Here is a 24,719-nt window from a genome sequence, read left to right as displayed (position 1 = left end):
AACTTCTTGAATGTTTAACAGCCATACTTTGAGGCCTATAATAATTTGGTCAGAGGGACATAAAGGACACTTTTTGCTCCTTGCCCTCCAAGTCTACTAGTTGCAGGAGACTATGAGCATCTCTCAAAATGTCCTATAATGGTGGTGGGTCACCTATCCTCTTGATCAAGGAGTCTGAGGAGACCCCACCAGATGGACTTGAACCAGTGTCCAATCTACAAAGAGGGTGGTCAACACAGAGGAATCATTTCCTCCATGCTTCCAAGCAAAGCCAACCACGATCGAGCAGGACCTTTGCCTTATCTTTACATAGGTGGAACTGCTGAAAGAAAGGAGTCATGGGCTCCTCCTAAGCCCATGTGACCCCTGAGGAACAGATCCTCAAACAACCTTAAGAGTAAAATTAAATCGGTTTATCTGTACCAACTTTATGGCCTTAAACACCCAAAAGGAAAGTATAACCAAAGATTAAAGGGGCCAATATAATTTCTTAAGAGTCCATATGCATAGCTTAAGGCTACATAACAACAATAATGCCAGATAGGAGATACCTTCTTTTGAATTGTTGTCCAGGGTGGCCAAAGGGACTCTCAGATAGTAACCCAGCATAGAACCGGGAAAATGAACAGCAGACCCCAATCTTATCCAAAGGAATAAGGAATACTGCTAGATGAGGAACAGCTGACCCTCCTAAAACAAAGACCTCTAGATAAGCTGACTAGATTCACCAGAAGGGGAAGTAGTGGGGAATGGCTGGGGGTGCCCACAGCACAGCAGACAGTAGCAGGGATATCAGAGTATAATGGCTCTAGTGGGGGGAGAGGCTATGGGAGGGTTCTATCTGGGAAGTGGGCATAAAAAATAAAAAAATCAAAAAAAAATTAAAAAAATAATTCTTCAAGGCATAAAAATTTGCTCCTTAATAATGAGTTAATGTGAAAAACTTTACCATTGAAATCTACCTGATGACTTTATATCCATGCTTAGATACCACGGAGCTCAGAAAGTAACCGACTGTGACTAGTAATAATCAGAAATATAGAGATTAGAAACACGTGTGCATCTTAGTGTCAATTGTATTAAAAATAAATTTTTCTGTATGAAACTGTGTATTTTAATAGTGAAATGGAGAACTTTTTTAAAGGTTAAAACCCCATTTAATTTTATATCTTATTGGGTATATACTGAGCACAATATTGTATAACTGTATTAATTCAACTGTAAATGTAAAAATTTATAGCCGGTTTTGAAAGAGCTGCATGTTCGCTCTAGAAAATGTTATTGAATATGTCAATGCTATTGTAATGAAATGTTTCTTCTGATTATATGGTTATTAAATAAATAATTTTTTAAAAGAAAAAAATAAAAATAAAGAGAAATATTTTTTAAAAAATGAGACTTCCTGTAGGAAACCATATATTTTAAAATGAAATGCAGATTTCTTTTAAAGGTTAAAAACTCATTCAATTTTATGACTCACAGGGTTTAATCTGAGTTCAATATTGTATCACTCTATAATTTTATAATTGTATTAATTCAACTGTGAACCTAAAAATTTACAGCCACTTTTGCAAGAGATGTATCTTTGCTCTGGAAATTGTTATTGATTATGTTAAAGCTGCAATGAAATGCCTCTTCTAATCATGTGGGCATTAAATTAAAAAAAAAAAGATCAGTGGCAGAGGAAAAATACCAAAGTAACAAGGGATATCATATTCAAGAGAGCTCCAATATGGCTCTCAAATTTCTCATCAGAAAGTCTGCAAGTTAGGAGATCCTAGGATAATCCATGCAAACTTTGGAAGGAGAACAAAATGCCCATCAAGACTACCCAGCAAAGCTGTCCTTCAGAAATGAGAAAAATAAAAACTTCCCAGACAAACAAAAGCTAAGGGAGTTCAGCAGCACTGTTCTAGTTTCTTTTCCTGTGGCTTTGGTGAACTTCCTTGACAAAAGCCACTTAAGGGAGAAAGGTTTTTTTTTTTTTTTCTTCTTCTGAATCCCAATTCAAGGGTGCAACACTTCATGGTGAAGAAGTCAAGGTGGCAGGTGCTTGAAGCAGCTGATCACAACATATCCAAATGAGGAAACAGAATGCCATAAGCACTGTGCTGAGCTCACCCTCTCAGTCTAGGACCCGAGCCCAGGGAATAGTACTGCCCACTTTTAGGAATGGTCTTCCTAGCCCAATTAACCCAATCAACATCATCCCTCATAGACATACCTGAGGCTAAATAATCTCTCACAAGTGTCCCCCAGGCTTTTCCGCTAGGTGAGTCCAGATCCTGTCAGGCTGACAACTGACACTAACCAACAAAACCACCATGCCTGTTTCCCATGAATTACTAAGGTTTTTCAAGCTGGGAGGTTTTCAAGTGGGAGGTTTCACATTTAAATAAGCAAGAATGAAATATATATATATATGGGAAAGTATAGAAACCCACATAGAACAGGCAATACATAGTCATTGTCAGAATTCTAACATTATAAGTGTGGTGTATGCAGCAATTTTATCTCCATTAAGAGAGTTAAAAGACACAATCTCTAAAAGAAATAGGCTACAACAAATTAAAGGATATAAATCACAAAAACAAATAAATTTAACGTCAAGATCAAAAAGGGTGGGCAAGGGTTCAAGTATAGTTTTTGTATGCGATGAAAGACAAACACTTTACGTAGATTCAGGGTAAACATAAACAAAAACCTACTGTAGGTGTACCGGCTCTTTTAAAAAATGCTTCAGGGGACTGGAGAAAAAGCCCAGTGGTTAAGAGCACTTGTGTGCGGGCTGGAGAGATGGCTCAGTGGTTCAGAACACTTTCTGAACACTTTCTTGCAGAGGACCCAGGTTTGATTCCCAGCACCCTCATGGTGGCTATGAACCGTCTTTAACTCCAGTTCCAGGTGAATCTGAAGCCCTCTTCTGACCTCTGCAGCATTGCATGACATGGGTGCACTCACATAAATGCAGGCAATACACTCATGCACATAAAATAAAAATAATAAATAAAATATTTTTTAAAAAAGAGCACTTGTTTGTTTGCAGAGAACCCAAGTGTGGTTCCCAGGACCCATGTTAGCCAGCTCACAGCTACCTGTAACTCCAGATCTAACAGTCTTTTCTGCTTTCTTTAGGTACCTATACTTTTGCCCACAAACAGACACATAATTAAAAGTCAAATAGATCAGGCCAGACATGGTGGTACAGGCCTTTAATCACAGCACTTGGGAAGTGGAGGCAGGTCTATCTCTGTGAGGTCAAAGGTAATCTGGTCTACATAGCAAGTTCTAAGCTAGTTGGGGCTACAGAGTGACTCTGTCTCAAAAAAAAAATAATTAAAATAAGTAAAATAAAGTATTTTTTTTCAAAAGAGAAAATATTTAAAGCACAAAAACATAAAACCATCAAAAACTGCATGAACCGCCACAATAAAATTAAACAAGATGAAAGCACAGGTAAGAACAGCAGGGCTAGAGGAACTAGATTACACCAAACTAAGTAGTGTCTGCACAGCTGAGGAATCAAGAGAGGGAAGAGATGATGAAGAGAAGGTAAGAAAATAGCTGCAGCCCACACATATGAGAAGAGGTTACTGTTAAGATTCAGATAACCTTGCCCCCTCACCAACAGGGCCTAACGGACCTCACAAGCCCCTGAGAAAAGGGAACCAAGTTGATAAGCACCCTGGTCTTTGAAGTCAAGAGAAGCAGACTTTTCTCCACTGTTTGGCCAACACAGCAAGCTTCCCCTTAGATCTCCAAAGAGGGCAGGTTTTAACAGCCCCACTCTCCCGCTCTCCCCTCCAACTTAATATATATATATATATATATTATATATATAATCTTCCTGCCTTCGAAGCCTCCCCCTATAAAAGACCCCAGATCACGACCCAGGGCAGATATTTTCCCTGCTGGGAAGGGAATCTGTCCCATGTGTTCCTTTGCTGATAAACTCTACTCTGATGGAGTTTTATCTGTGTCCAGGTGCTTTCTCCCAATCAACTGGATTCATCCATCGCCTACTTTATCAGATGGAGCCAAAACCCAGTTCTTATTTCAAGGGACCCAACTGGACCTCTCCAATGCCATTAATTTGGCTTTCAGGTACACTCCCACCCTTCCTTTCTCTCTCCTCTCCCCAGCTCTCTGCTTTCCATTCACTTCTTTCTGTCTCTCCTCACTATGGAGCATACTCTGTCTTGCCTATGTCTTCTTTTGATCTCCTTTCCCATTGACTTCATCACTCCCAGACAGCACTGGTCTCTGGGATGGAGCTGCTTCATCCATTGGCTACCTCGGTCCCTCGCCCCAGCATCTCTGCCTGCCTCGCCCCCTGGCATCTCACCCCTCCCCTCCTCATTTGCCATGGGCCTGGAAGGTCTGCTGTCTTCCATTGTTTATCACTTTGTCCTCTTCCACTGCCTTTCTTCCTCACTTTACTCGGGATGATTTCTGATACCATCCAATCCAATTTTAGGTCTCCTCTCCTTTGCTTCTGTCCTTTAGGCTATCTTTCCTCTGTTCTCTAACTACTTATGGATTCCCTACACATGCAAATGCTCTGGATCCTTCTCCTCTCTCTCCCCCTCCCATATTAAAGCTTTCTACTCCCTGCCAAGTGTCTACCAGCCTGCCCTGTGTCTGACCTTCCATGCAGGCTCTAAACTTACATGACCCCAAGGCTTTGTTTTCCTTCCTGCTCTTCACCCCCTCCAGGCAGCTGCCAAGATTGCCAGCTTGCCTGCCCTTGTTTTTTTTTCTTTAACATTCTAATAAAATGATAAAAGATTCCAGCTGGGCCCATTCTTAAATTCTCTTATAAATATGGCTAAGAATCCTTTAGGGGACCCTTTCTCCCCATTTTGACCCAACTAGGTTAAACCGGCTAGGCAACTTTGCTGGAGCATTTAAAGAATTTCAGGCAGCTTGCCCCATGGACAAATGGAAAACATTTTAAAAGCCTTTTTTTCTCTTAAACTTTCTCAGGCAAAGGGGCTCGAAATTTTGATCGTAGGACCTCGTGGGCACCAAGAAACTGGTGCTCAGGCACCTACTTTTCTAACTAGACTTAATCATTTTCAATTTCACTGTACATAAAAAGTCACAGGCACTGCTTACATGAGTCATATGCTTTCAGACCAACAACACACTGATTTATATGCCATGTTCCTTCTGCTGCCCTCATGAGTTTCCTTTCCAGCATAGCTTGTGTCTACAAATTACAAGATCCTGAGAACTTTGCTTCACATTCATAGCTACAATGGTTGATGAGAAACATAAATTTCTTTGATTTGCTTTTCTATTACATATATATATGGTATGTCCTTCTTTTATATCAAGCCTAATCTACCGGTACCAGGGGTGCCTAGGAGTCTCTTGTAATTTATTTTTGTTTTCATTTCTGGATAATGTCATAAAATAAACAATATATTTCTAGTTTAGAGTAAGGAAATAATGCCAGATCTACACAATGGGAGTTTAAATTTTAACATTGTTTAGGGCTCATTTCTAAAGGAGATTAGTTTGAGTTTTAACTTCTTCTATGGTATATTTACTGTTTTTAAAGATGATTGTTTTAAGTTTTTACATTGTTTGACATATTTTTGGATTTTTTAAAAGGAATTACTTTTAGGTTTTTGACACTGTTTGAATGACATCTTTATCTGGTAATTTTAGAGGAACTATTTGGATTTTAACATCTTTTATATGGTATTTTTATGGATTTCTAAAAATGACTATTTTAAATTCTTACTGTTTTACATAGTATATTTGTTAGTTTCTAAAGGGAACTTAAAGTTTTTCTAGCCATTTGCCTTCACTGTGCAAAGGCAGCTGACACTGTGATGACTAGACCTGTGAAGCACATGTTAATTTGCTGTACTCCAGGGCCAAAACCTTACAAGAGACAAGCTACTACCAACACATAGTTACAGCAATGAGAGGTAAAAGTAATAGTCTACTTGAGTGAGAGGCTTGAGATGCCACCTCCCCTTTCTACATTGTGATTCTAAGCCTGTTTTTCTCAGGATTAGAGTTATTTCCCTCTCTGATGCTCAGATGCTCTATGCTTACTTCTGTTCCTGCCCCATCATTCCCTGAGTGCTTTCTAGTTATAATGTCAGGGTAATATTAATTATATTGGTAAACTGTCATGTGCTGTTTGAGCTCACTGAGATGCTGACTCTGGAGATAGGATTGGCCCTCCTACTTTAGACTAAAGCTTATTATCTCAAGATGTATTCTCCAAGACTTTTCCAGGTTCAGGCTTGCCCCCTGACCCTGTGACAAGGAGATGGAGAACAACAAAAGAGCCTAAGAGTAAAGGCACTATGCACTTGAGAACAGCTAAGGTATAAATTAATTTTAACAGAGGGTATTACTGTCTATAATGAAACTAGATAATGGAATTATTTTCAGTACTATTTAGACTTTATTTATTCTTAATCTAATCTGTTAATGTTTCCTTTTATCTTTCCTATCTCCTACAAGGTTTTATTAACTTCCTTCAGTTATTTAGCTCTTAGAAAGGAAAAAGATGCTACCTCAAATCTATATGGAAATTTAATTCTTTCTTTAGACCATTAATTACCTACACAAAATGACATTTAAACTGTTTGGGTAAAATCATATTTGTTAAATACCATTTTTGTTTTTAGTAATTTATATATTTGTTGAATACCATTTGTCTGCTTCAAAGGTGTTTTAGTTTAAAATGATAAACCACATTCTCAACAAAGACTATATAATTAAATGTGTATATACAGTCAACATAAATTTATGTTTCTTAAAATTAATTTACTTGGTATCACATTAATTTTAACTAAAATCTCATACACTAAAAATGTTAAATTAACATCAAAATATTTTTTCAGCCAAAGTATTCTCTCTTTAATCAACAACATGATTCCTGGTACTAAAATATATGAATTAATCTCTCTCTCTCTCTCTCTCTCTCTCTCTCTCTCTCTCTCTTTCACCACTGCCCTTCTGGAGCTCTACTAAGCCTCTACTAAACCATCGCCCTTCTGGGGCTCATCTTCCCTCAGCCTCTACTAAACTTCAGGATCAACTTGTTCCACAAGCTTCCCTCCCTTCTGACTCACTGCGTTTTTTCCACTTTTCTCCCATCCCATTCCTTGTACTTTGTCTCCATCTTTTGGCTGGTTGTGCCATGCTGTCATTGCAGGGTTTTCCACTCATCTCACTTGCCTTGAAATCACATGTGTGTCAGAAGACTCTTTCCTTTCTCTGGATATAGGACACTATTTACAGAGATAGGAACATGCACTACTTCCTGTCCAGGACAGGTTCTTGCCTTTCCTCTCCCTAATGATGTGATTGTGGGAAGCTGCCTTCTGGGACTTGGAAATAACTCAAAAATAACTCAAACCTGCACAACAAAAATGGATGCTTTCTTTTGGTGCCTGGTTCTCCTCGCTTTCATTTTGCGTGACCACTGCCAAACCCCTTTTCCTCCTACTCCCTCCCCATCTCTCTCTTCCTCACCTGCTGCGCTTTTCTGCCTGGACTCGTCATCCTACCTCCACTCCCTATGGAGAGAGGATTTTCTTTGTCTCCCGTCTGCTCAGTTCTTTCTCTATCTCCTACTCTCTTGCTCAGTTTTTTATCTCCTCTTCACTCTGTACTTAATCTGTCACTATGGGAACCACCCATTCAAAGTCTCAGGGTTTCACACCTCTTGCTTGTCTTCTTAAATCCTTAAAACAACTAGGACTTTCAGATATAATCAGGCCAAATGCCTGATGTTCCTGTGCACCACTGCCTGGCCTCAGTATGAGTTAGAAAATAACTCTGTTTGGCCAGACATCGGAACCTTAAACTTCAATATTTTGAGAGATTTAGAAAATTTCTGCCATGATAAAGGCAAATGGTCTGAATTATCATATATCAAAGCTTTCTTTGATCTCCGTGCTAATCCCTCCCTCTGTGTCCCATGTTCTTCCCATCAGGTTCTTCTGGTTAAGACAGTTTCACAGGATCCCAACCCACCAGGGGCCTCTGCCCCTCCTCCTCCTCCCTACCCCTCCACCTTGGCTTTTGATCCTACCATAGCAGATGAACTGCCTCTGTTTAGGACCCATCCCAAACCTCCTCCTGCTCCTCAGCCTGAGGCACAGCCAAGTCCTCCCTGTCCTCTCCCTTGCCTTCCATTCCAGGGCCCAACCCAGCTTCTTTCCTTTCTCCGACTCAAACTCCCTCTCCATGCCACGATCTTCCCCCTCCCCTCTCCAGTGCTCTAAGTCTGTCACCTTCTCTCCTTCCACTGACTCTCCTCTACTTGAGAAAATCCAAAACCTTAAACACCTCCTTACCAAATATTCCCTAGTCTCCCCTATTCTGGTTTCTAGCTCAAATAACCCGTTTATCCCTCCTGTATCTACCTCTATTTCGATTCCAGACCCTGCCTCCAATACCCCTGCCCCTGAATCCCCTCATGGACAGGACACTTCTCCCATCTCTCCCACTCTGGCCTCCTTCTGGGATGCCCCTTCTCTCAACCCCTCTCTTATGTCAAGCCATACTCGCTCCTATACCCAGTCTCAACCCCCTGCCCTTGGTATCTTTCCCCCTCCAGGAGGTGGCAAGCATGGACAGGATGGTCAAGGTCCATGTCTCTTTCTCTCTTGGAGATCTATCTCACCTCAAATGCAAAATGGGCTCTCTCTCTTTTTTTTTAATGAATCCTACACACTTCATACAAGATTTTATATACATCCCTCACACCTATGATCTAACCTGGACTGTCCTGCCCCATGTTTTTCAAGACAGCCCTCACCACTTTGGACAAGCCCAGCCTGGGATTTAACCTTCCTAGACCTTAACCCCTCCACCATCCTACAATATATAGATAACCTACTTCTTTGCTCTCCATCTCTCTCAGTCTCAAAGGCCCACACAATCAAACGCCTTAATTTTCTGGGGGATAAGGGATATTGGGTATCTTCAGCTAAGACTCACCTTTCTCTCCCTCAAGTCAAATACTTGGGGCTCCTTCTCACACCTACATCCCACTGTTTAACTATAGATAGGATAAATTACCTAAGGTCTTTAAAGACCCCACAACTGAGGAAATTCTGTCTTTCCTAGACATTTCAGGGTACCTGAACATCTGGATTCCTAACTTTGCCCTCTTTACAAAGCTGCTCTATGAAGCTTCCACAGGAAAGTCCCTTGAGTCTCTTGACCCCTTAGGGCCCATTACAGCAGCCTTCCACAACTATAAACACTCTTAAAGTCACCAGCTCTGCCTCTCCCCAACCTCAAATTTCCATTCCTCCTCTATATGTCTAAAAATAAGGACAAAGCATTAGGGGTTTGGGACAGATGAGGGGTCCCACTTTTGCCCTGGTAGCTTATCTCTAAACAGCTTAATACCACCATCTGGGACTGGCAACCTTGCCTCTGTGCTTTGGCCACTGCCATTCTCCTGGCTCCAGTGGGACTTAAGCTCACTTTGGGTCAGCCCATCTCTATTCTCCCCCCCCACCAGCTTAAGGATTTAACTAACCCACATGTCTCTTGCCAATCTAGCTCCCTCTAAACTACTACTCTTCCATGTCATGTTTCTTAAAAACCCCTCGCCCACCCTTGATTCCTGCCCTCCTCTCAATCCAGCTTCCTACATCCCTTCCAGTGAATCACTCACTCACTCACTCACTCACTCACTCACTCATTCGTACTTGGAAACTCTTCAGGAACTCTCCTACTGGGATCCCCTAATTTCCCAGATCCCCTACCAAATCCAACCCTGATTTGGTTTATGGATAGAAGTTTAACTCTCACCTCAACAGGGTCCCACAGGCCATAATATCTCTCACAGATGTCATTGAGACAAGACCCCTACCACTTAGAACCATGTCACAAAAAGCCAAACTTGTGACACTCACCAGGGCCTTAATTTTAGCCAAGGGCGACCTCTTCCTCCAGCATCCCTCCCCTCTACATGACTATTTACCTGCCTTCACCATTCTAAGGAAACTACTCAGTGAACACGCTGACCAGATTATTCCCCAGGCTTCTAAAGGCCAAATTGACAACCCACTTCAACCTGGAGATTCAACCTACCTGCAGGTTCACACCCAACAGAAAGAAGTGAAGGAAACCCTCCACCCGTGTTGGGCCTCACCTGGTGATCCTGACTACCCTGACTACAGCCAAGTTCTCAGGACAACCTGGTTGGATTCATTTCTCCAAATTAAAACTGGCCAAGGAACACAGCAAGTACAAGGCCACCAGTATCAGGTCTCTTAAAAATCTCGAGGACTCCTCCCTTAACACCAATCCAGGAATGAGTTTTCTACTGACCCTATGTCTATTCTTCCCTCTGAACCCCACCTCAGCCATTCCCCACTATACCTACCCACGGTGTTTCTATAAATTTGAAATGAGACAAATATATAGATAATTTTAAAATTTCTAATGTCGTAGCTTAGTCAACGAGTTTAAGGATGTCTAGTCAAGGTTTATTTAAGGATGTTGCTCAAGCTCTATCTACATAGCACATGGTAATTAAAAGTACCAGACTGGTGGAACTAACCTTCTTGGATGTTTAATAGCCAAACTTTAAGGCCTATATTAATCTGGTCAGAGGGACTTAAAGGGGCAACTTTTTGTTCCTTGCCCTCCAAGGTCAAACAAGTTCCAGGGGCTATGGAGCATCTCTTGAAATGTCCTATAACTTCAGAGAGTCACCTGTCCTCTTGTTCAGGGAGGCCATGGAGACCCCAGAAGATGAACTTGAACCAGTGTTCAGTCTGCAAAGAGGAGGGTCAACACAGAGGAAACATTTCCTCCATGCTTCCAAGTGAAGACCAGGTCAAGCAGACCTCTTGACTTATCTTCACATAGATGGAACTGGTAAAAGAAAAGCCTGAGGAACCAGGGGCTCCCCCCAAGCCCATGTGACCCCTGAGGTCCAAATCATCATACGACCTTAAGAGTAAAAATAAATTGGGCCAACAGTATGGTCTTAAACACCAAAAAAGAAAGTATAACCAAAAATTAAAGTCATCAGTATATTTTAAGGGTTCAAGGGATTACACAACCCAGACATTAGACATAAGTTCTCATGTTATTTAGACAATTATCTCCTAATAAGACAACGTTACTCAGATTAGGACTTCAAATCTTGGTCTGCAATACTGTAGTGCCCACCTACAGCTAAGGGAGGAAACCCACTATTGTTCTAGCCAAAAAAAATTAAATGATGGCTAAATTTGTTTTCTCTCTCATTCTAGAGGCCTTTGAGAAGTAACCGACACTGATCCTAGTGACTCCACAGCTATCAAAATGCCTGAAAACAAATCCTGAGTCCATCACTCTCAAGTTCAACTCTGATGGAAGGGGAAAAAAAAAAAAAAGAAAATGAGCTATTACCTTGGTGCTAACCATTGCTCCTTGCCTCTTCAAATATTTTCAGGACCAAAATCCAAAAACTAACTCACTCTCCCACTAATTTTAATCAGTTGTTACTTTCCTTCCCTCCACATGTATATGAGCACCTGTCAACCACTGAGGACTCTGTTGAGATGCATGAAGAACCCTTGCAGTCTGACTGACCCCTAATCCAGCCCCCACCACATCAACCCTGTCCAGCAGGAAGTAGCAAGATGACAACAGTGCCCCCATCCTATAACACAAAAGGCTGGAATGTTAAGGTTCAGATAGCTCCATCCCCTCACTAACAGGGCCTCATGGACCTCACAAGCCCCTAAGAAAGGGAACTGAGTTGATAAGCACCCTGGTCTTTGAAGACAAGAGAAGCAGACTTTTCTCCACTGTTTGGCCACACAGCAGGCTTCCCCTTTGATCTTTAAAGAGGGCAAGTTTTAACAGTCCCACTCTCCCCCCCAGCTTATAAATAAAGTATATCTTCCTGCCTTCTGTGGGAAGCAGAAGCTCCCCCTATAAAAGACCCCAGATCATGACCCGGGGCAGACATTTTCCCTGCTGGGAAGAGAATCTGTCCCATGTGTTCCTTTGCTAATAAACTCTATTCCGATGGAGTTTTATCTGTGTCCTGGTGCTTTCTCCCAATCAACTGGATTCATCCATCGCCTACTTTTACCTATCAGTTACTATCCAAGACTGTAAAAGAGTACGACAACTCAAGAGCAAGAAAGTGAGTAATGCAATTGGGATGAGCAAAAGACTTAACAACTGTTACTCAAAAAAGACAAATAATGGCCATTATGAAAAATGCTTAGCATCCCTAATCATTGGGGAATTAATATCACATTAATACTACAATGCAATGTTATCTTGCACATGTTATAATGGCTTTTATAGTCAAAGAGATGATTGGTAATAAGTGTTGGAGCGGATGCTAGGAAAAATGAACTCACGTGCATTTTAATACATCCATTTTGGAAAACAGTATGAAGGCCTCTCAGAAATCTAAGCATAGAACCATAGAACATCCAAACAATCAGCAATCTTATTTCTAAATACAACACACACACTGACACACACATATGTGCACTCACACACACATGTGCACACTTACACTCACACACATGCACTCATATAGACACACATATAGACATACTCATATAGACACACATGTGTGCAGTCACCCTCACTTGCACTCATACACACGTACTCACACGTGTGCACTCACACACATGCACTCACACAGACACACACACACTCATACACACACCAACACTGAAATCAGTATGTTGAAGGAACTATCTACATTCTCATGTTCATTGCAAAATTATTCACAGTAGCCAAGATACGGAATCAACCTAAATATCCATCAGTGAATGAAAGGATAATGAAAATGTTACATACATATTGTGTCTCACACACAATGGAATAATATTCAGTCTTTAAAAAGGGAGAATCCAAAAGACATTATACTAAGTGACACAGGCAAGGCACAAAAAGACAAATACTGCACACTCTTAGTTAACTGTAGACTCTAATAAATTTGAACTCATAGAAGAGGGGGTATTGGGGAAGGGAATGGGGAGGTGATGATCAAGGACACAAAATTTCAGATGCACAGGATGAATAGGTTTGGGGATTTGTTTGTTTGTTTATTTATTTTCAGCTTTTTTTGAGACAGGGTCTCCCCGTAGCCCCAGCTGGCCTGGAACTCACTATGTAGATCAGGCTGGCCTCAATCTCAATCTGTCTGCCTTTGCCTCCTGAGTACTGTGATCAGAGGTATGTACCACTATACCTGGGTTGGATGAATAAGTTTTGAGAGATTGCAGAGTGGGTTGACTATAGCCAATACCAATACATATTTCAAAGCAAGAGAGCAAATTTCAAATTTGCACTATAAAAATGATAGGTAAGTGAGATGATTGCTATGCTAATTACCTTCATTTAATCATGCCACATTGTGTACAGATAAAATATAACACTCTGTCCCATAAATGTATATGATTAGAATTTTTCAATCAAAAATATTAATAATTTTTCAAAAATGAAATAAGATGCTTTTGCCCATGGATTTGATGTAGAAAACACTGAACACAATGCATAGTTCTAATTGAAGAAGGCTAAATACAGCAATTCCCCAGAGTCAGGTTTAATTGTTTAACATACCCAAGTGACTTTAGAATAGCTAAGTATTCCACCATGGAGCACTTGATAAAGGCGAACGCAATTAGCAGCTGAAGTGCATTAATATTTTCTGAACTGTATTTATTACTTTGATTGCAAAATGGTTTATGATTCCATTCATAAAGCATGATTTTATTCTTTGCACTTATCAGATAGACACTTTTGTAGGCTGATGATTTTTGCGTTTACAGAATATTCTTAACTATGATTTTGCAACACTTTTATATGTCAGAATAAATTAAGAAAGAAAGAAACTGTATTAAGGGGTCCAACATTTATACATGATTGGTTTCTTTTTTTTTTTTTTTTTTCTTTTGAGACAGGGTCTCCCTGAGGCCCCAGCTAGTTTGTAATTCACTATGCAAATCAGGCTGGCCTTGATTTCACAGAGATCCATCTGCCTCTGCCTCCTAAATGATGGTTGGCTTTTTAAAGTATAGTAGCTCCAGATTATCTGAGTCATTTTATGATGCATGCTTCCTTGAGGGAGAGAGAAAAGGAGGAGGGTTTGAGCTAGAAAACTTGATAGAACTGGTCATACTTCTTGCTGTTTTTGTTTAGCAGTCTGACAACACATGGAAATTGTTTTGAGATGCTGAGAAACACTGTCTCATGTGAGAGAGCAAAAAAGAGTGATAATGATGCAGGAAACTTGGAATATGGTATATAAAACCCAATTTCCTCCTGCACTGAAGTAGGATGGAATGAAGAAACTCCTGCATTAATGCTAATTAAGAAACAGAGATTAAGCAAGCATCAGATCCTGTAAGTCTCAGGCCCTCCAAGGAGCAGTCACCAAGCTAAGGATGGACGTCCTGAGATTTGTTATGGGAAATACCTATGAAGAGTGAGTAGAAAGAGATGGAGAAGCTCCAGAACCATACAGGCTGCCACATATGAAACCAGAGAGGAAAATGATTAGCCAGGAAGTCTCTGACCACAGTGTAGCTCTGAAAAGTTTTCATCAGGTTGGTCAGAAGTCCCTCAGTATAGTGAATTGGATTCTCTCATCTCACCCCTGCCCCATATGCTCTTACCTGAATTCTGTGAATTTGGCCTTATTTGGAAAAGGAGTCTCTCTACATCTAATTTAGGGTCTTAGGATGAAATAATGGTGAATTATTTGCATGGGCCCTATATTAAATGGAAAATGCCCTTGTACTAGGACACACACAAGCAGAGAGAGAGAGAGAGAGAGAGAGAGAGAGAGAGAGAGAGAGAGAGAGAGAGAGAGAGAGAGAGAGAGAGAGAGAGAGAGAGGCAGAGAGACAGAGACAGAGAGACAGAGAGACAGAGACAGGACAAAAGCAGATATCAGAGTTATACACCTAAAACTAAGGATCAACAGGGACTGCTGGCAGTCACTAGCAACTAGAAGAGAAACATAAACTTAGAGCCTCTGGAAAGAGCCATCCCTGCCAATATTCTGAGTTTACATGTCTGGTCTCCAAACTGTGAGAACATACTCCCATTATTTCAGTCCACTACATTTGCATTCATCTGCTTTGGCAGCCACAGAAAACTAAGCTGAAAATGAGATGCTGCTCTTTAGAGTCCTGCATCCCATGGATGGGCTAACACCAAGCCCCTGTCTCATTCAATTACTACCTGGGGAAGCATCATCTCACTGTAACTGGGAGAGCAGTTCCAGAAGGTTCTGGAGCAGATGATGCAGAACACAGCTGCTATACCCTAAGACATCAGAGATGCAGAGGGCAGAGGATGGTCCTTGCCTTCAAGAATCTCGGTAAATCAATGGATGCTATACAGATGGGAATTTGCATGTGATAACCCAAATGACGGCTGTATGAATACAATCCAGGGAAATCCAGAGTTATCTAAAGTTCTGTCTGGAAAGAGTTGACTATGGGAGGGCTTCTTAGATGAACACATGATGATCAGTGCCCAGGAAGTAGGATGGATGGAGGGACGGCAGACACAGAGCAGTGGAGGTAAAGGAATGAAGACCTTAACCTAGGTGCTTCTTGAAGAACTGTCTACAAAGAAGGAAATAAACCAAGAAAGAAGGGAGTCAGCATAGAAGGGAGTGACTATAAAGGAAAAGCAACATAAACATAAAAACTCAAGTTCTTACCAAGCCCACACACTTAAAAAATACAGCTCCTGAGTAATCCCAGACCTGAGCTATGATTCACATGGCAAGACTCCAGGAAGCCCTGGTCTGCTGCAGTGAAAAGATTTCATTAGGGCCCAAAACTTAATTGCATTTATTAAAAAATAAAACAGACACATATTATTTGGAGTTGGTAGACCCTTGTAATACTACTTATCGACTAATGCTGGGTTAAACCACTTAAATTCTCATTTACATTTTATCTGTTAAAGGGAGATGATAAATTTATGTCTGTTATGGAGAGGATTAAGTGCTTCAGAACAGTTAATCCACAGTGTAAATTCTGATGTGACATCCCAGGTTTTATGGAACTATACAATACCATCTAAACTCAGTCAAACAACCTTCAGTACCCATAATCCCATCACTCAAACACAATTACTACTGGCTTTTTAGTATACAAATCTTTCCATATTTTGGAAATTTGGAGTTTCTTTCTCCATTGCTGTGACAAAACACTCTGACCACTACCACCTTGGGGAGGAAAGGATTTATCTGTCTTACATCTCCTGGATCACAGTTCATCAGGGAGCCCAAGGTAGTAACTCAGGGCAGGAACCTGGAGGCAGGAGCTGAAGCACAGGCCATGGAGGAACACTGCTTACTAGCTTGCTTCTCTGGCCCCTACTCAGCCTGCTTTCTTATGCAATATAGGCCCACCTGCCCAGGGGTGGCACCACCCACAGTGGGCTGAGCCCTCCCACATCACTCAACAATCAAGAAAATGCCCCACAGACATGGCCATAGGCCAGTCCTATGGAGGAAATTCCCCAGTTGAGGCTCCCTCAACCCAGGTGTATCAAGTTGACACTAAAGCTATCCAGCACAATTTGACCCCTTGTCAACTTGACACATAAAAACATCATTAATAAACCATAGCCTTTCCAATTCTTATCCCTACTATATGATGTTAACATTAATATCACAGCATAAGACAGTACACCCTTAAAACTCCCACAGTCTTTTAAAAAATCCAAACACTTAAAAGTCCATAGTCTCTTGAAAAAGTCTCTTAACTGTGAGCTTCTATAAAATCCAAAACAAGTACTGTCTTATTTCAAAGGAAAGAATCAGGCACACCTAAGCAAAACCAAAGTCCCTTAAAGTAGCTCAAGTCTAGACATCTGGTTTTTACTCACGATCTTCTGGGCTCCGAAGGGTTCTGGCAGCTCCACTTCTCTGACTTTGCCATCCACAGTACACACAGCTCATCTTGCAGACCCAGGCCAGCTTCATTCCATACCTACTGCAGTCCTTGGTTGTTGTCCCATGGTCTTGGCATTTTCAAAAGGGTGGGGTTTATTTTTCTTACATCTCCCAGGTCACAGTTCATCAGAGAGCCCAAGGTAGGAACTCAGGGCAGGAACATGGAGGCAGGAGCTGGAGTGCAGGCCATGGAGGAATGCTGCTTACTGACTTGCTCCCTGGCCCCTGCTCAGCCAGCCTTCTTATGCAACACAGGCCCATCTGCCCAGGGGTGGCACCACCCACAGTGTGTTGGGCCATCCCACATCACTCATCAAGAAGATGCCCCACAGACATGGCCACAGGCCAGTCCAATAGAGGCAATTCCCCAATTGAGGCTCCCTCAACCCAGGTGTGTCAAGTTGACACTAACACTATCCAGCACAATACATACATACATACATACATACATACATACATACATACATACATACAAACATACATGTGTGTGTGTGTGTGTGTGTGTGTGTGTGTTTTCCCTGGTCTGTGTTGTTCCTTTCTCTCACCTACCTCCCAAATAAAATGAATTTTCAAAAACATGTTTTTTTCCTCTCCCCAAATAATGGGTTTTGGACAATCTTTTGTTAGATGTGATCATTTAATGGTCACCAATGGAAGAGATTTCTGGAGCTCACCCATATCTGGTCCTCTTTTTCCTGGAGTAAAGAAGATATACATCTCAGTTCCCTTTAGGCAGAGTCATGTAACTAGGTCTGGCCAATTAGTTCTAATGGAAATGATGTCTGTCACTCCTAGGCTGAGGCAATGGTGAATCTTCACAAATCCCTGCCCTGCTTCAGTAGTACTATGCAAAAAGGACAGCACTATGGGATGGAATGTAGGTTGCTTCAAATAATTATTACAGTTTGTAGTGAACATCATTACTTTTTGGGTGTATGAAAATGTGTCTTGTTATTTTCTTAGGATTAACACTTGGAAATAGAATTTCTGGGTCAAAAATTTTGATATATATCAACTACTTGTTCCCCTATAGAGGATGAACCCAAATTGCAAAGCCATTTATCAAACATTGAAAAACCATATAGTTTCAACCAAATGTTTTTTAAATTAATCTGTTCATCATTGCTAATGAGACTTAACTTTTTTCATGTATTTATTGACCCACTTAAAGTTTCTTCATCAAAGTATGATTAATACTTTATATTCTATTTTTCTGTTTGGCTTTTTATTTTATAGTAAAAATAGTTCTTGATGTCAAAACTATCAATTGTCTGTTGACTGGTGAGTGCCACATATGTTTCTTGATTGGTCTTTCAATCTCTTAATGTTTTTTGTTATATGACATATTTACTTTTTATGTAGTTAAAATTATTAAGAGCTTCCTTTCTTGGTTTTTAAAAAATATTTTATAATTTTTATTTTATGTGTATGAGTGTATTGCCTACATGTATATGAGTGCACCCATGTCGTGCAATGCCATGAAGGTCAGAAGAATGCTTTGGATTCCCCTGGAACTGGAGTTAAGGATGGTTCATAGCTGCCATGTGGGTGCTGGGACTCGAACCTGGGTCCCTCTGCAAGAGCAGTCAGTGCTCTTAACTGCTGAGCCATCTCTCCAGCCCCTCCTTTCTGGTTTTGACTTATGGATCAGCTTCATGGTGAAAATGGCCATCTTACCAAAAGCTATTTACAGATTCAATGCAATCCCAATGAAAATTCCAACACCAGTCTTCACAGATGTAGAAAAAACAATCCAAAAATTTATATGAAGGCAAAAAAGATCAAGGACAGCCAAAGCAATCCTGAACAAAAAGAATGCTGCAGAGGTATCACACTTGATTTCAAATTATACTACAGAGCTATATTAATAAAAACAGCATGGTACTGGCACAAAACCAGACACACAGATCAATGGAATAGAATTAAGGCCCCAGATATAAATCCATGCAACTACAGATTTTTGACAAAATCTATACAGACAAAAGAAGCATCTTCAACAAATGATGATGAGAAAATTGGATTTCAACAAGAATAAAAATAAAATGAGAACTGTCTCTCTCACCATGCAGAAAACTCACTTCTAAATGAATCAAGGACCTCAGCATAAGACCTGATACCCTGAATCTAGTAGATAAAAAAGCAGGGAGCATGCTTCAACTTACAGGCATAGGTACCGAGTTTTTGAATAAGACTCCAGTAGCACAGGAAAGAAGACAATCAATCAACAAATAAAATTTGGTGTAACTAAAAAGCTTCTGTATAGCAAAGGAAATGTGAAGTAGATGAATAGTAGGCCCATAGAATAGAAGAAAATCTTTGACAGTCATTCATCCAAAAGAGGATTAGTGTCTAAGGTATATAAAGAGTTAAAAAAGCTAAACATTAAGAAAATAAACAACTCAATCAAAAATTGGACTGTGGAACTGAACAGAAGATTCTCAAAAGAAGAAATTCAAATGCTAAAAAATACTTTAAAAAGTGTTCAACATCCTTAGCCATCAGGGAAAGGTAAATTAAAAGTACTTCAAAATTCCATTTCACCCTAGAATGGCCATCATCAGGAATACAAATGACAACAAATGCTGGTGTGGATGTGGCAAAAAGGCACTTGTTTTGAAAAATATTTTATTTTATTTTATGTTTGTGAATGTATTGCCCACATGCAGTGCCCACAGAGGTCAGAAGAGGGCATTGGATCCTCTGGAACTGGAGTTACGGACAATTGTTAGCCACCATGTGGGTGCTGGAAATCAAACCTGGGTCTTCTGCAGGAGCAATCAGTTCTCTTAACTACTGAGCCATCTGTCCAACCCTGAAATGGGAACCCTTATACACTGTTGGCAGGAGTGTAAACTAGTGCAGGCACTTTGGAAATCAGTCTGAAGGTTTCTCACAAAGATCTAGAAACAGAACTGTCACATGACCCAGCTATACCACTCCAATGGACTATAGAGACACACATCAGTGTCCATGGCTGAACTAGTCACAATAACTAAGAAATGAAATCAATCTAGATGTCCATTAACAGGTGAATGGATGAGAAAAATGTGGCACACACACAATGGAATACTACTCAGATGTAAATAATAATGAAACTATGAAATTTGTGGATAAATGGATGGAACTGTAAAAATTATACCAAATGAAGTAACCCAAACCCAGAATGACAAACACCTCATGTTCTTCTTCATATGCAGATCTTAGCTTCAAATATTTTTTTTTTTTGCATGTTTAACTTGGAGCACATGAGAATCCAGAAAACTAGAGGGAGTCCTTTTGTGGAAGACCTGTTAAGGGAGAAGGGATACTAGATTATAGGGAAGAGGGAAGTAAGCCTTAAACAGGGAAGGGTATGGATGTATGGAGGAAATCAAGGTGTGAGCGGGTAAGCTAACCCAGAGGAAAGGGTTAAGAAAAGCCATATGGAAGCTTACTTTCTCACAGCTCAACATAAAACAAATAAGTAGAGAGACAGTAGAACACCTTGGAAATGAACAAAAGGGGTGTGTGTGTGTGTGTGTGTGTGTGTGTGTGATGCTGAAGGTTAAAGGATTAAGTCAGGATGGGGATGGGAGAGTGGGGGAGTGAGTGGGTTCACCAAAACTAAGGATCTATGAAAAACCTTCTGAAAACTCATGAGTTAGTATGCTCATTTCAGAATACAACTTAAGAAGAGTTGAAACAGAATTGCCTGCATGAATGAATGTCATTCCCAGACAACATGAGCTAATAAATGAAAATCAGGGGCTGCTTAGTGGTTAAGAGCATCGACTGCTCTTGCACAGGACCTAGGTTTGATTCCTAGCACCCACATCGTGGCTATGAACTGTCCTTAACTCCAGTTTCAGGTGAATCTGAAGCCCTCTTTTACCTCCGTGGCATTGCATGATATGGGTGCACTCACATACTTGCAGGCAATACACTCATACACATAAAATAAAAATTCCAAATACAATATTAAAAAATAAAATAAATGAAAATCACTCTATAAGGCATGGGATACCTCCCTATGAGTTTTGGTCAAGGGGGCCCCAGAGGTCTCCAAAACAACACAGGATATTACTATTGTCCTTGATTACCCAACATACATGGTAAGACCCCATTGCTGAAAACATCACAACTTTGTCTGCAAGACACAGAGAAATCAGTCTCAAACCAGCTGGGAAGCTTCTTTCCTGCTGGCTAGCTTTTCAGTGCCAGAAAGTGCTATGCAGGCTGCTGGGGGAGAAAAGGTATCCATTGTTTTACCTAGCAGTATACCCCGCATGCTAAAATACCAACCTTCCAGGCCAGATGTGCTTACCTGTGCAATACTGGCACAACTGTTATATGGTAACTAGCCTCTTGCTGATTGGCTACACAGGTAGGAATTTCATGCCTTGTATTGTAATTCTGGTCAAAAGTCGAGGGCTAGGAAGGTCATATATCCTAGGGTAGAAACTGTTGTAGTTATTTTGTTGAATTGTCATGCTGTTAAATTGCCATCTAAATGTTTATGTTTATACCCGTTGACCTAGGCTACTCTCAACTTTGGTCACAGACCCTTCTTTTGGAAGTGGATAGCTATCAGTGGAGAGAGGTATACCTGGTCTCATTCTTTGTATCTCAAATTTTAAACAATATTTGCCTATATCTTATTGAAATGTTTGTAGGATTTTACCTTGTACATTAAATTATTACTTCTCTAGCACCTATGTCCTATGTTGAACATGCTATCATTTTCCATTTCCTATGAAATAACACTCTACCATATAATAAATTACTATGTATTGTAATACATTTGTGTACTATGCACTTAGTTGATCTAGTTGTCTATTCTAAGCCAGTACATGTGCTTTATCTACTATAGACTTAGAATTTACTAAATAGTACAAATCCACCTCCCATTATTCTATTTTTTTTTAATGAGAACTTTCATAGGTATTAAATCCTTCAAGACAAATAGAATAATTTTACAGTGTTCTGTACAAAAAATATTTATTCTTTCAAAGAAATTTACTGAACAGCTACGATTGAAGCAGTGGAAGGAGGGTTGGGGCCAAGTTCCACTCTTCACTTACTTTATCTCTGCTGCACCCTCTGAGGAATGATGTGGTAAGCTCCTGCTCCAGGGTACCTCCGGATCTAAAGGGCACTGTGTTACATCAGCAGTATCATGGGGTGTGATGGTTAGTGTTAACTGTCAACTTGACAGAATCTAGAATCACTTGGGAAATGGACCCCTGGGCGTGCCTGTGGGGGAATTTTCTTGATTACCTTATTGATGTGGAAAATCCCAGCTTAACTGTGGGCAGGACCATTTCCAGGGCAGGGGATATTGGACTGGATAAGTAGAGAAAGGGGGCTGAGCAGCAGCGTGCATTCATCCCACTGTGTTTCTTTTCTTTTTTGTTTTTGTTTGTTTGAGACAGGGTCTCCCTGTAGCCCCAGCTGGCTTGGACCTTGCTATGTACACTAGGCTGGCCTTTAGCTCACAGAGATCTGCCTGCCTCTGCCTCCTGAGTGCTGGGATTAGAGACATGGGCCATCACATTCAACTTCCTCTGTTTCTTGAATTCCATATGACCAGCTACTTCAAGCTCCTCTCCGCCTTCCCCACCTTTAACTGTGAACTAAAGTAACCCTTTCTCCCTTAAGTTGCTTTTGTTGGAGTCTGTTATCACAGCAACAGAAAAAGTAACTAAGATGTGGCAACCAAAACCAGAAGCAGACCATGTGGTCTTCTTCCTTGTCTGATACCCTGGTCCCTCACAAAGAGGCAGAGGCCCCAGTACCTGCTTCTCACTGTATTGCTCTGGCTGCAGGTGCTCCTCCATCAGGCGCTAACCACCTTTTATCTGTTTTTGTGCTGCTCTAAATAATATCTTTATTGCCCCAGTACTTGAACATCTGTTTCACATTTAAGTATTTCACTTAACAGTAGCTTTGGAACCATTTAAATAACAAGTGTTTCCATGTTCAGCTGCAGGGAAACATAATGTGAAACATTAAAGATGTGTGGTAGATGGTGAGGTAACAAGTATGCTGAGACTCACTCTCTCTGGATAAGAGGGGAAAGCTCTGTGGTGGTCTGTATAATACAAGTTATAGCTTTTGAGGTGGCAAAACTAATGACCCAATTGTAAGGGTTTAGATGTGAAATGTCCCTCAACAGGCTCATGTGTTTGAGCCCTTGGTTCTCCAGCTAGTTGCACTGTTTTGGGAGACTGTGGAACTGTTGGCAGGTGGGACCTAGCTAGGGAAAGTGAGCACTCACCTTGAGCTTTATAGACAAGCTTCCCTTCTCATCTCTGCTTCCTGCTCCACTGAGATAGGAACAAGCAGACAGTTGTTTCTGCTGCAACAGCCACAAGCCTCTCCTGCCACCAGACCTTCTCTGCTCTTAGCAGACTTAAACCTGAGCTGAAATAAAGCCTTTTCTTTTAAAAGGCTTTCTTTGGTATTGGCTCACAATAGTAAAAAAAGAACATATGCTACTGTGTCTCATACATTTATGTAATCCTTATGCTCAGAAAAGAATACATCATTTACCTCCATTTTCTTTTACAACTACAGCAGGGAGTTAGGAAGGCCCAGTTATTCACATTTAATAATTATATATTCTGGTCCTGATGAAGATCAACTGGAGATCCAAATAATTCCATAGTTATAATTCCTATGACCACTTGTAATGAACTCATTTAGACAAATAAAGATTAGAGAAAGATAAATGGAAAGTCATCCTTCCCTTGTACATACAATGCAAAGTAAAAATTATTAAATTGTTAAAACAAGATAATGGAACATATGTCCTGATGAGAAGGGTGAGTTATGGTGTTGAGATTTGTTGAAGGGATGAGCAAGATTCTCATTCATTCACTCATCACTCACTCATTAATTTTTATTGGATGTCTATCACAGAGTACTGTTGTATGTGCTATGGATAGTGCTAGGAAAATATGGGAGTGGAGAAATTCATGTCACAGTGGAGCTAACAGTGAAGCAGGAAGAGATTATAAGCAATGAAGCAGAAAAATAGGGCCAGGTGTGGTGGTGCCTTTGATACCAGCATTCAGGAGGCAGAGGCAGGATCATTGTGAGATCATGGCCAGCTTGGGATGGTCTATATAGTGAGTTCCAGGCCTGCTGGGGCTATATATTGAGACCCTGTCTTAAAAAAACCAAACCAAAAAAAAAATCATGCTGAGTTATAAGTGCCATATTAAGAACTGGAATAGAACGAAGTAAGACCAGGTTTGCTTGCTTTGGATAGGATGGTTGCAGAAACGTCTCTGAAAATGTGTCTTTAAGTCAGAATATGAATGAAAGCAGCAAGACACTAACATGAATATTTTTAAAGAGAATCTTATGCTAGAAAGACTGGTATAGGTGCCTGGAGAGATGGCTCAATGGATAAGAACACTGTTCTTGCAGAAGACCTGGGTTTGAATCCCAGCACCCACATGGCAGCTAACAACTATCCGTAACTCCAGTTCCAGGAGATCCGACAGTCTCTTCTTTCCTCCACAGGCATTGCACGAAATGGATGCACTTACCTATATGCAGGCAATACACGTATACACACAAAATAAAGATAATAAAAAAAGGAAAAAGAAAGACTGGTGTAAAGCCACCTGATCAGAGAAGCTTGGAGAATACAGGGAAATACTCCCATTCACAATTGCCACAAATATATATATATATATCTTGGAATAAATATGACCAAAGACACCAAAGATCTCTACGATGAAAATTTTTAATTGTTAAAGAAAGAGACTGAAGAAGACACTAGGAGATAGAA

Source organism: Nannospalax galili, unplaced genomic scaffold, assembly GCF_000622305.1.
Source record: "Nannospalax galili isolate Female #2095 unplaced genomic scaffold, S.galili_v1.0 scaffold187, whole genome shotgun sequence".
Taxonomy (NCBI): domain Eukaryota; kingdom Metazoa; phylum Chordata; class Mammalia; order Rodentia; family Spalacidae; genus Nannospalax; species Nannospalax galili.
Note: the sequence above shows the minus strand (reverse complement) of the source record.